At 26.7% G+C, this 15,024-nt stretch overlaps 1 protein-coding gene across 2 annotated transcripts in view; it reads left to right on the forward strand.

The window, feature by feature from the left end:
- LOC112692589 (hemicentin-2-like) overlaps positions 1 to 15,024 on the forward strand; it is a 475,200-nt gene that overhangs the window by 197,478 nt on the left and 262,698 nt on the right. The window lies entirely within an intron of this gene.

Raw genomic sequence — 15,024 nt, forward strand, 5'->3', positions numbered from 1 at the left:
CCCCCCCCTCCGGGTACCAATGATATAGGGCATAGGCTATAGGGTGCTTCTACATTTTTAGAAAATAATAAAGGGTGCCGTGAGTCAAAAAAAATTGGGAACCTCTGGTATAATGTATGCTGCAAAATAAGATTGTATAAATGAAAACAGTTTTATATTATACAATAAAAATAATTAATCAGTACGATTATATTAAATTTTTAAGTTTCAGAAATAAATATCAAAAAAATTTAAATAATTTTTTTAGACTAAAAAAAAATTTATATTACTTTATGCGATTTTTTATTATTTTATATTATCATTATTTATTTACTTATGAAATTTATTATTTTATTATTTATTTTTTAAAAACATTATTACTATAATAATAGTGAATACTGTATTTAAAATATGAAATATCATCGATTGTGATTTACCTCTCATCGTTTTATCGCCAGTTTACTATATCGGATTTCGCATATATTATCTAACTAATTAACAAGTGCGATATATAATTATGCCGTTGTCGGCTAGCGGCAACGGCCGCCTTCTCGGGTATAAACAATGTCAAAATAAAATAAAATCCACGATCGCTTCATCTCTTCACTCAGATCTCGAATTCCATAAAATTCAAAACAGGAAGTCTCGTAAATCAAATTCATCACATAGTAATCCAATTTCATCAAATCTACAACATATAATTTTAAACCATCTATTCTAAATATGAACCACGAAAATAATTTCACGTACGGTAATGTCATGATTACAAACGATACTCTCGACAATAACAGTTCTATCGATAATACCGTAATTAGTTCTTGTTAAAACCTGTGTGCGATATTACAAATACTACTATGACCTTACCTGTTGTCGATAAAACGAAATATAATACTGAACACCTCCAAAAATACTTCGAGCCTAATTTTGACGGCACACCTATTATTATCACCGAACTAATTGATTCCAATATTTCTATCTAATACCCTCTTAAGTGGGCCAAATTTCTTAGCACTAATTTTTATGGCATCAATTATATAAGCCGAATGGTCACAAAAAACTCAAAGTAACTTTCGACTCGACTTTTCATGCCAATATATGCCTCGATTTGCCTCTTTTAAATGAACATAAATTGTCCGCCTACATACCTTCAACTGAAATTCCCTCACATGAAGTAATCAAATTAGATACCTTCTTCTCAGAAGAGGAATTTTTGGATGGTCCAAAATGTGTTGTACCCATAATTGGTTTCAAACATATCGTTGTCAACAGAGACGACGATCTCACCCTTACTTGCATTGTCGAAAAAACATTTCTGTCAACCGAAATTCCAAAATCTTTTACCATCTTCAACGTATTTTTCGTTTTTTTGGCAAGCGTTGGTTCACCTCTTCAGTGCAACAAATGCTTACGGTTTGGGCACACCCTAAAATTCTGTCGCAACAGTCTAAGATGCAGTCATTGCAGAGAAGACAATCACCCCATCGGCCAGTGCCCATCCGTCCAAGTTACTAACCCTAGCTGTCTCTTCTATCACCAACCCCACCTTACCACCGATCGTAAATGTCGATAATGGGATTCAAATAGGACATTAAGAAAATCATGGTTACAGAAAACTTTTCATTCCCTGATCCCATCAACTTGAAAAAACAAAATCAGGTCACTTCGTCTTTTAATTATTTTAATATTGTCAATATAGCGGTTCTCAAACTTTTTTTTTTCGCGTACCATTTAAGTATATTATCAATCAGTCACGTACCACCTAATGATAAAAAATAAAACCATACAAAATGTACGTAATTAAATACATTATTTAATACATAATTAAATTATTTTAAATAAAAAGGCAGTAAAATACTAAAATAAAATAATTATTTATTTATTAATAAAAAGTTATTAGTGGTTTTAAATTAATATATGAGTTAAATATCGAATTTTTAATTTCTGTTTTACCACCATGCGGCCTTTCGCATACAACAGTTTGAGAACTGGTGCCCTAAACGATAAGTTTAGAGTTTCTACTACCCTCTTTGGACATATAATGTAGTACTGATCTAGCAGGTATTGAAATATTAACATTATGTTTTGCCATTTTCCATTATTGTAATAAAGTCAGTAATTATAGTAATATCGTATCTGTGTATTGTTAACTATTTCCAAAAAAAAATTTTATTTTTATTTATTTTTAATTAATATTCAAAACTAACACATACGTTATGAAAATTGAATTTAAGAAAATTTTTCGAGCACCGTTTTACATTTACTTTTATAGTTACAAACAGTATCATTTACATAATTATAAAAATTAAAAATTAAAATAAAAAACCACGTATTAATTTGGTCACGTCTCGTTTAGTGGCATGAGAGTTATTATATTTCTGGTTTTAAATAATGTACTTTTAGGATAGGTTGTTGATTTTTCAAAAAGTTTCTGATGATGTAGAAATAACTTTCATTTTTTATTACATTAAAATAATATTAACTAGCATGCATTGTATATAATTTCAATGTTCTCATTTATTATTTCCAAATGTATTGGTATATTTGAGTATACTTATCAGGGAAATCACACAATTAATATTTATAGAAATACTGAGATTTTGCACTATATCAGAAACGTTGAAAATCAATTATTGTGTTCAAGGAAATTTCAATCTTAATAATCAGGGCTTGGAAGTTGTAGCACTAAAAAAGTTATTTTTTAGCTCTTAAATATGCACTCAAAAACTCTAAAATATGCGCTGTAAATAGCACGAAAAATCAAAAAATATGTAATTAACTTGAAAATAATGTAATTTAACAAGTTGTTGGGCTCATTAGATACAATCTGGACTGATTGAATTTTAAACCGTTAACGAAAATGTTAAATTACTTAAATATATTTATAAAAATGTACCTAATTATTATTAAATTATTTCATATATTTGCCTTGGAAATCATCCTAGATTATTAAAATGTTTAATAATCTAATGTAATGATATAATATATAATATAATAATATATGATATTGATAAGGGAATAACAATAACGTCACTAACTATTAATAAATCAAATTGTCGATGAAAACATTAAATAATATTTGATGAGGTCTATTTATTTCCAATAATTAAAATATTTTTTAAAAATATAGCCCAGTAAGTACAATTATTATCACCAAAATGTGATTATTTCCTACATTTTGTGAAAATATTCCCGAAAATAGCATTATAAACCCTAAATTAGCAAAATAGTAATAAAACCCGTGTATGCAAAAAATTGCAAAATTAAATTTTGATATCCGGAGTAGTGAGAAATTAATTTTTATCATACATTGGATGTTCCAAGATGAACCAAGAAAAATATGTATTTGCTAGAACTTCCGAGCCCTGTTAACCACCATGTAAATGTTTTTGTTTAAAGTTAGATTAAAAGAATCAAATAGACTTTGACATAGGCTACTTTGATAACTATTTTATACATACATTTAACAAAGAGTTTGTGAGTTGTTGGTTGATTTTAGTTGTAAATGTTATAAAAATATTTGAAAATCACTGCATACATATTTAATTCATAACTTATACATTTGATTTATAAAATGGATTTATGTCTGTTGGTTTGTCCTTCATGCATTCCTAAACGGCTGGACCGATTGCGACGAAATTTGGTACAGAGAAATATTAGTCCTATGGGCAGAAGATGGCTTAAGTTAAAAGTGATAGACCCAATTCCGGAAGGTGCTCATGACATTTTAAGATTTACGATGTAAATTTTTGTTTATATATGGTTGCTATTAATTTCATGAATAATAATAATAATTAGTGCGAAATAAATTATTATCGCTGAATTTGTTATTATTATATTTTATTATTTGTTTCCATAGCACGTGCGTCTATGACAATAAAAGTTTTTATTAATATTTTGTGTTTTTTGTGCCGAAAGACCTTCTGATTAATTTGTGTACGCACCAGAAGGAAGGACAAAAAATATTGTGTATCCAAATGAACTTCAATAAATATAATTCAATTTAATATTGTCAGACTTTTCTCAATAAAACAAATAAAATTACATAGGTAATGATAAACTAAATTTAATACCGTTGTGCAATTATTACGTAGTATATTTTATGCGTTATATATTTATATATAAAAAAAAAATATACTGCTAGTATAATCACAGGCAACGAATTTAACATACAGTTAAAGAGACATATAAGAGGTAGAATTTTTAATGGGCTACGAAGTGCATGGGTTCAGCTAGTATATACATATATATATATATATATATATATATATATATATATATATATATATATATAAGTAAATAATAAATTTAATACAATTCAACAAGTTATTAATTAATTCATAAAGTACTTCAGAGATAAATTTTCATGTACCTTTTAATAATGTCGAAACACCTAAAAGTTTTAAATTTTCATTTCTAAAATAGAGAGACGATTTACATGTTCTGATTTTGATAATTTTGGTTAGATATTTCCATTTATTACTAGTGAAATGGACGGATCGAATACATTTTATATCTACAGCAATTTTTTCTTTATGATAATACCGACCTCTTCATATAAATTCTCTTTTTAATGCAATGTCAGTGACATATTTTTCAATCGATTGTGCAACAGTTGCTGTTATATATGTTGCATTTCTATTACTAATATTAATTCTATCCAACTCTGGTGTTTGGCGGAATTAGTTAAATTTTTGCTCTTTAGAAAAAGTTGATTTTTTTTTATTAGACCTGACCATTTTAAATTCGATATCATTGGTGTCACTACACTCTTCACTAAACGAAAAGGAACTAATTAATTGTATTTAACGTGTTGATTTTAGTTTTCTTCCCCTTTATTTTCATTTTATTTAATTTAATATTTTGTTTGTTTCTATTTATTGGTCTCATATGCCCACATCATCCCTTTTCTATTTGTGTCTATATAAAATACCTGTATAAGTGAGTGTCATTCTAGTATATAGTTATACCGCAAAAGCGTGTACGGAAAATTACCTATATTTTACGAAATCAATAAACGATAATTTGTGTGGTGTATTGTAGTGCATAAAAAAATAATAATAAAAAAAAAAAAAAATTAACCACTTCCACGGGGATATTACAGAAAATAAAATTAATCTCGACAATATTATAGTCATTATAGTATAGTTGAAGTTATTGGCACGTCCTACTTCACTATATGTATCTTCTAACCCTCGTTGTTGGCGAATATTTCGAAAACTCGATTCACGCACGAGCGCGATTTACAGCAGCGAACCGTGTGTGTGATGCTCTAAGTGAGTGGTGTGGTAGTCTCGGGTTGTGGAAAAGAAATATCCGCCTTTCCACCCTCCGGCAATAGTGAATCCGTTATGACATATGAATACGTGATTTAAGGATTGGGAAGATATATTTTCAGGCGCACGAAATTTTCCCTTTTGGCGAAGCCAAAACCGACCGACCCCACACCACACGAACTCAATGACCCACGTCTATTTTTCCGATCTCTTACGCGCATTCCTTATCCTTATTATTGTTATTATTTTTATATCACTTCAGTCTTTTACCGAAACGTTTATTACGGCCAATACTATTGCATAGCAATAGTGATTAAGGGACTCCATGCTGGCAGTGGTGTGTGTCTTTGCTAAAGTGGGCCTAGATAAATTGAGTCGTGGTAATCGGTCTTATTTGACGATAAGTCTTTTGATAATCGATAAACGGATAAAATAGTGCAATAATTTAAGTCTATTATTAGGCATTTACAAACACTATCAGCAAATCGGCAAATTGGCATACCGGTAATCGATTAATAGGTGATTAAACAGTACATATTGTTGTATACTGCCTTTTTATGTACATGGTTTTGTCGTTATTTATAAATTATTTGTTCAAAAAATAAAATTATATTATTAATCATTTTACCTATTACGTTTAAGTTTTCGGACTCAATTTACGTAGCCTCAATTATAATCCAATTACCTGGAACTCAGTTTACCACTTCCGGCAAAATTTAGCTGAATACAAAATTCCATAATCGGGTATTTTGCGGTGCCACTGTCCCTACCAAAGAATAAGAGCGTTCGGGGTGGGTGGCCCGTGAAGTGCGTTTTATATACCCGAGTGGTAGACGCTTGTGATAGATCTCTGAGCGTTTGTGCGTTGTTGCAACCAAAATTGATTGAGTCACACGAATATATCTCGAAATAAATAAATATGCAGAAACAAAAAAAAAAAATTATTTAATTTGTTTTCTAAATTATATCAAGGAAACACTAAAGGGAATCACGATTGACCTGTTAAATACTTTTGTTCCAATGACGACTGGTACACGTCAACCCTTGTTCCGTTACAGCGGAATAAATAAAATATACTTTACATCGTTCGTTGGTCTCGGACAATGAAAATAACAGTATCAAGCGGACGACGAGCGAGGCAATCGATTGATTTTACACGGCGAAACAATCGTGTATGATAATGTGCCATTACAGCCAGTCGAAACGGTATTCCCTGGATACCATCGGTCACGCAAATGGGGTGGGTGGGCGCTTATTGGAAATATTCATGTCTGAAATGTATAACATTGTTTACGATCGCCAGAAAAATAGTCGCGTACGAGTATTAAAGTACGGAAGTTGTAACCTCTAAAACCACTTTTAACCATACCGTGCACTTTCGCGTGATACCAGTGCACACCGCGAAAGTGATTTTTATTCACTGTCCATCAAAATGGTTATACGTAATGTAACTTCTTAATAGAATCTATTACAATCACGCGTTTAAAAGTTGGACATGAGTTACATGGTTACTTTAGAAATTTGCGATAAATCCATAAATATTTTATTTTTTTTTATTGCGAAAAATTAAATATATGTTACATACAATATGTATTTACATTTTATACGATAAGTACATTTTATGACTTTGATTAGCGGGAAGGGGAGGTCACCCAGTGGTAGAACCTCGAAAAATCTATAAATATATGTATATATGTATATATATATATATTTATATATACATTTTACATGATAATATACGGTATACATTATTTTAACCACATGGTTTATCCAATAATATCAATTCTATTCTGCCGGCTTCAATTGCATCGCGTGCTCCACTCATATCATTAACAATTTTCAGTTCATCGCACGTTTCGCGTTGTACACTTACAGTTCAACTTAGATAATATTATGAAATTATGATTAACTAAAGTACGTTACATTTTTTTTTTTTTTTAAATTTACTCATTTTTATTCTTCCTGTCCATCTATCAAATTTATGTATTCGTTTCCACCAAAGCAGTTCGATGCAGTGTTGTGTTATTGTAAATGTGTTTAACGTTTAAGTTTTAAGTTTTAAGTTTGGCTTCCTGGTATACTAGAAGTGTAGATTTTCACACGCTTCAATACAAACTAGTCTGGCCCTCAATCGATTCAATGGTCCACCGCACAATGTTTTTGGCAATGATAAACATTTGCTGCCTATATAATACACTGGAAAGATCTGGTCCCAAAGTTATTTAATTTTTATATTATTATATTTCAATCAAAAATTAACTTAGTTTAGGCCTAGAAGTTTATAAAAATAAACCAGAGAAATGTAACTTTAACTAACAAGTATTTAAAAAGAAGAATAATTATATAAACTTAACTTAGGGCAAGCCGAGTTTTGAAAAATCGAATTGAATCGGATCAAAGAACCTAATTTTAAAGAAATAATTGGAACGAAAAAAAAAACAATATTAAAATAAACATTATATTTCTTTTGTGTGCTTTAAATTATAAATTATAGAATGTTTAATATATATTTTTATGTTACGTATAATAACGATTTGTTAGACTGGATAAATTCAATATAAATAATACAATATGAATAAAATTATACATAAAACCAATAGGATTAATTGAAATCACCAATTACTTTTATTTATTTTGACTAATCTACATTTAACCACTCTACTAGTACTTACTCCTATTTAAAAATATAATATGAATTGAATCATATAAATACAATGCCAAAAATAGGGATGGTAAAAGTAAATCCATTATAAGTGCATCTTAGGCATTGAGTATGATTTGACTTGTTTACAAAACCATGCTATTTCAGTTTTTTGTTATAGAAGTGGTCAAGAGGAAACCACCAAATGGTTATATTTTTTTATTTAATAATAAAATTCATAAATATTTCGAATGAAAAATATCTATATTAAAAACAACAGTTTACATTTTTGAATCAAAGTAATTTGTTATTTACCAAAATGTAATTAAATTTTAAAAGTAAAATAATAAAAGTTTAAATATCCTCTCAATCTTTCACTTAACAGTTTAGACAAGTTTAGTTAGGACAATATTTTTAACGTTAATATTTTATATTTTTTTCCAGGTGAGTTTCTATAATGGCATAAGATAATATTACACAGTATGTAAGTATTTTAATGTTTTTTTATTATGATATTTTATAAAACATGATTCAAGATTTTGTATACTTCTTATTTATGTATATATAATTGACTTTGTGATAAATATAAAATTAAAATAGCTACGTTAATAAAGCATAAAATGAATACAATTAATTTTAAAATAGAATACTTAGAACATATTTATTTATTTTTTTTTAAGTAATATATTTAGTATTAAATACCCAACGATGACAAAAATATAAACTCGATTGGTAATTTATTAATAGAAAAACTGTTATTGATGATCAAATTTTGTAATTTAAATGTAAAAATAATTAGTTATTTATTCCAGTTTTCAGAATACAATGAATTACGTACTTATATTTAAAAAAGTTAGTTGTATTTTTTCTTATAATTAAATTCTAATGAAGCCGAGTAGTTTTTCTGTTATAATATGCATGATTCGCATATTGACCGAGTATAGTGATTTTATTAAATTTATGAGGTTAGGTATTAGGTTAGGTTAGTATTTTCCGAAATGCAAATTAAACATTTTAATTTTAAAATCCATAAATTTCAGTATTGAAAAAAATATTTTTATTTGTGTTTCGCTTTTACAATGGAAAATATTAAAATATTTTATTACATTTCTACCGGTTAAATATGTATAATGTATTCCACATAATGCACTGTATAGAATTAAAGATTACAGATTATCAGATGAGAATCGTAATCTCAGAACCAATTATAGAGAAACGTAAAATGGTTTTTAGAATTAGAAAAGTTAGTCAGCTATAAATGTTTCAAGCAGAATTAATTTAAAATAGACAATTGCATAAAATCGTAAAGTTGATTTGATTTCTTTTTTTTTTATATTTTCATATAGTTATTCTAAGCACGTAAAACTATAAAAGAGTTGGACAAATTTAAAATTTCGTCCGGCAAATATTTATATTTATTTTGATGAAAAGAGTAGTTTTGTGTTTTATTTCTTAAAAGTTGTTTACAAGGTTAACTGTAAACTTCTTTATCCGCTGTTAAAAATTTAAAAGATTTGACCTGAGTGAAATCCTATTATATGGGTTTTAACTTTCAAAATGGATCATATCCGATGGATCATATCCGATTGTTTTCTCAAATATCCAATAGTATTTTGTTTTAATATTTCTGAATATAAAATGTTGATATTCATCTAGATGTATTAAATTTTATTCAATGTATCACATCATTGCATAAACATTTTTCAAATGTTGTTATATCCATGCATTAAGGATTACTTTACTATTGAATACAAATAATACTGCTAAGAAAATAAAGTACCCTAGTTTTAGTCCTCTTTAGTTATCGTAATTAGAAAGATGTTTACGTTGATTTTAGTATTACTGTTTAGTTGAATATTTTTACGAATAATAAGAGAATAAAAATTTAAAAATAAAATGTAACTACTTATTATTTAGCGACTAACAGATATTGTCCAGAGATTTTCAATGACATTACTTAAACTTTGCGTAAAGTATGACACACTGGTCCGATTAACAAACTAAATTATTTCTTCCAGTTTCTTTTTATTTAAGTTTTTGACTCGAAAACAGTTATTTAAATGTTCGTCAAGAAAGCACTTTTTTATGCATTTTATAACTTTGTATCGAAACTGAAATTATTCAAGCAAATTACCACTTTATGAATATTTATAATATTTTCTCGTTAGAATATATATTCCCACTAGTGACTCGTTAGGACAAATCAAAGATATTCGATAGTATTAAAAACGCTTGCATGAAATTATTTACAAAACTGAAAAGTCAAATTAACTATCATTATATATAACACCACTATGTATAATACCATTCGTTAGTGTACATTTTCTATATACCCTGAATAAAAGTCTACGTCTATTACTAGCCTTTAGGAAGTTATATTTTCTACATTATTCAAATCAAAAATATTGACATTATTATAAAAGTAATATTATATATATAATTTACGGCCTAATCGTATTTTTGAATCTGAACATCTACAAAGAATACAATTTTGTATGTGAAAGCTAGTTTTAAGACGAATTTTGGCATTTGGAGTCTAATAATTATGGTCTCGCTCCATAATAAAATAATTCAAAATAATTAAGACTTTTCAAATAATTTCCTTACCTACATAAAATGTCATTGTTATCTTTCTAACTCTCAATAAGGGCTTAAATATTGAAACTGATGTTGATTTAGTTTTAAGCCCCATTACAAAAATTATCTTTCAATAAATGTCACCACTTTACCAATTAATTGCCTGCCAATGTTCTATCATTATTTTTAAATTTTTCTCATCGTCAAAAGTATCGGGATCTTCTAGATCCTGTTTAATGGTCCATGAAAATTCACTAAAATAAAAGGCACATCACTGGAAAATATTTATTTTAACGGTATTTTAAGTTTTTAATTTTTTTTTTTTTTTTTGTGAATCTAAAATCGATGAATAACAATAATTATTAAAAAATTATAATTTTTTTTACCACCATCAAAATTAAATTTTTGAGAATTTTAAAAAAATCATCTGATCTACTTGACTAAAAGTTGAGTTACACCAAAATATCTTAAAAAACCGGAAAATTATGGTTTTTATGAATAAATATATTACAAAATTTAACATTTATGACAGCATAAAAGAACCAAACTTAACCTTATTAAAACTATTTTGCTATAATATTGAATAATATATAAAACGTATATAAAATATATAGCAGTCCTCATTATGCAGTTATTTAATATAATTAACCGATAAAGTAAAATTAATTTTTACTATGATCGACCTATATTTCTATAAAAATCGACCAGTCGATCTTGTTCAACTGGTTAGCACTTCCGAAATAGCATATATTGTATAGTTATTTATATCACAACATATTATAATATTAAAAAAAATCAAATCAAATGTACGTAATTTATTGTTTATTGTTAACCATAAGATTTGTTATAGTTTTTGATTTTTTTTTTACGTAAGTTGGTGATTTCTTCAAACTTATAATATTAATTTTTAAATCCCTTTTCCAACGTTAATTATTATTGTTAAGTGTTACTATGCATCAACATACTTAAGCTAATATTTGTTAGTTAAAAATGTAATTCATTTAATTAAAAAGATTCGTTTATATTTTAAAAACCATTTAAAGTTTCAAGAAATATTGCATTTATATAAAATTACATTGCGTCGCATTCAGCTTGGTTTAAATATTAAATACAGTCGTGTAATAAATTAAATTAACTTCAAATTCCTCTAATTTTAAAACTTTGAAATTCCTTGAAATCTGATGGAGATATGCTGTAAACGACAACAAAATGTAATTTAATAAAATAATTGACTTACGATATTTTAATTATAAATCGGTCAATCTCGATAAATTAAAAAAAATAATTATAATCATTTATAACTAATTATAACTTAATGATATAACTGTGATTTGACAAGAATGCGTTTTATCTTACTTTAATATTTTTTGAATTGTGGTCATACATTAACCTGGCATAAATATTGTATTAGTTAACTCAAAAATACTGGATATAACATGGACATATCCCAGAGCAACTAACAAAATTTGATCGATACTTAACATTTTATATCTCAAAATTAAACAATTTTTGACATGTTATATTCATGTTTAGGCAACTAAATTTAAAAAATGAACAGTGAGTTGTAAAGTTCCTAAATTCCCAGTGAAATCAATTAATAAAAAACATAGAAATATAAAAAATAAATTTGTAGCATTTTTTATTCGATGAACCAATTTTTGGTGTACGAATTATAGTAGAATTGGAATCACAACTATCACTCTCTTCGAAAACTAGTTTTCCTATCAAAGTTCCGTAAAATATTCGGAATTAAAGTTGAGGATGAATAGGCATCAATGGTATCGATTCAACCACTCTACGTATTTTTGTTAATAATTAATTCTCGAAATGCCTACTTTATAAATTATTTATAGGTTGTGGTTTATTATATTAAATATTTTAAAACACCATAAAATATGATATTAGGTGTAAAATAAATCATGAATTAACAAATAAAAAATAATAATAAAAAACCAAAACTCATATATCCCGATATACCCATGTTCTTCGATTAGAACTTGTAAAGTGTAATATATGTAATAAAAATATAAGAAGTTTACATCATCATTTTTTATCCTTCGACATCGACGCGTAAGGAAAAATCATTGTTTCACTAACATTTTGATTTATTAAACAATATTTTTAAATCGATACCAATTTTAATAATAAAATTTATCTAGATTATTCATCACAATGGTAAATCGAATATTACACTGTTTACAACATTTACAATATGACGATTTAAATTATTTCTAATAAAAAATAGCATATTGCAATATTGATTTAGGTTTGGTATATGAAATTATATTTTAAGATTATGGAAATTTGAAAATAACTCAATATCACGTTTCAGAAAAGTATAATTTTTGTAAAAAAAATTGTAAACGACTTGTCTTTTCTATTTAATCACATTTTATTTTCATTTTAAATAAGAAAACAAATATGTTTAGACTTCAATCATATTGAATCGTTAAAACATTCTTATGGTATTAAATGTTTCACGTAACTACAACATTAATGCTTTTGAAGTATTTAAATTTTCTCGAGCTCTCATCAATCGTCAATAATGAAAACTGTCACAAATTTAGCAATTTACAATTACCTCAATTTCTCTACATATGATATTTAAATTTCCATAAGTTATTGTTATTGAGACAATTTTTATATATATAATAATCAGAAATTATGATGTTTGTAACATCATAAATATTTTACTATCGTAACACCGATATATTGTATAATATTTGAATAGGAATAACCATATTTCTGTTGTAAAAATACCTTCTCAAAAATATAAGAAATAAATAAAACAACTAAATTTACTAATAGGTATATGAATATATTATAATACCATGGGAACATTCACCAAAAGAAAAAAGTTTTGCGTGATATGGCTAAATGACTTATTATATTTCATAACTAATATATATGACCAATTTTCATTTAAACCATAAAACCCTGTAATTATGTTCGAATATTTTACATTTTTATCTGAAAATAAAATTGCTAAAATCGAAAAATTATTAACTGACTAATATTTTAAGTTAAAATAACGATTTTTGTAAAATATTTGAAAAAAAAAAATCAATATTTAATTTAGTGACGGTATTAACAACAGTGACTTTAATACTATGGTTTAATTACGAGATTAGCGCTGTTACACTTATTATAAACTTTTCCAACGATATTAAATAAGGAACTTTAAAGTTATGCAATGTACAGTTATAATACACTGTTAAATTAAGCTCAAATAAAAATTGATAGTTATTGTTTATATTATGTGAACTTTAATATATTATGAAACTGAATTACATTTTAAGTATTTATAGTTGAAGAAATTAATAACAAACACACTGTCTTTCAGGTAAACGTATGAATATAATTAGTGTTGAAGTATGTACAGTCTACATTGTACACCCACAATAGCCAAGTATTAATACATATTGAACATAATATTCTTAGTTCAATTATTAATCGGAATTAATAAACGTTTTCCTATTTACGTTTATTTTTTTTTATCCGTGATTTAGCCTAAACAGTTGATAAATATTGTATCGGTCACAAAACCACTTAATAGTATATTTAAATTGTATCATATGAAATAATTTCAGTTATGAAGCTTTGTATCCGACATTGCTGGACCGTAGAGAGTCTGTGATGTCTGTGATGAGATGCATAAACGCATATTTATTTTGAGATAGGAACACAATATGGTCAATAAATTATTCAGTGTACGATATTCCCCCAACGTAATACTATAATTTACCATTAAAAAATAGTAAAAATAATTATAATAATAATTTTTACAAATAAGTGTACATAACGATTATTTTTAGAAAAAAAAAAATCGAAACAATCAAAAATATTGGTGAGATTTTATTGTGCATTTATGAATCTGAACTTTTGTAGAAAACAAATTTAATCAAAGAACCTTGTAGACATTAATATTGAGTGTGGCATCTACATATTTTTTGCACTCAGCTAAAGTCAATTCTGCAGGCGGTTTATTTGAACCTATTAAAATAGGCATATTTCAATACTATATTAATATATTGCACCCATTGATATTAAGCTTTTGACTCTACGATATTTGCGGAATATTAATTAACGAATAAAGTAAAATGAATACGAAAATCTGATAATACAAATATCACAGTTTTTATGATCGATCACGACAGAGGTTAATCTTTTGATATTTTATTTATTTATTTTTATTTTAATTTATTTTTTTTTTATAGTGTATTTAATACACTAATTATTGTTTATACGAAATGAGAGACAAAAAAAAAATAAACTTTCCTAACTTTTTTTTTTATTATAAGCAATCTGTCCTAATGTAATATTTTCCATTAACAATACTTTTTAACTTTTTGATGCTTATAAGCAAAGAGTTATAAACGTGACTAAATGCATGCATAAACTATTATTTGGTCTCAACCGGTGCTTGCTCATATATAGTTATATATTATAGTGCCTATATATAGTTATAATCCTTGGACTTAAGCGTAAGCACGAGTGTGATTTTTTCGTTGATTATATTTCGGCTTTTAGTTTTATATCAAACACACACCCATG

The sequence above is a fragment of the Sipha flava genome, unplaced genomic scaffold, assembly GCF_003268045.1.
Source record: "Sipha flava isolate LNK unplaced genomic scaffold, YSA_version1 75_pilon_pilon, whole genome shotgun sequence".
Taxonomy (NCBI): Eukaryota; Metazoa; Arthropoda; class Insecta; order Hemiptera; family Aphididae; genus Sipha; species Sipha flava.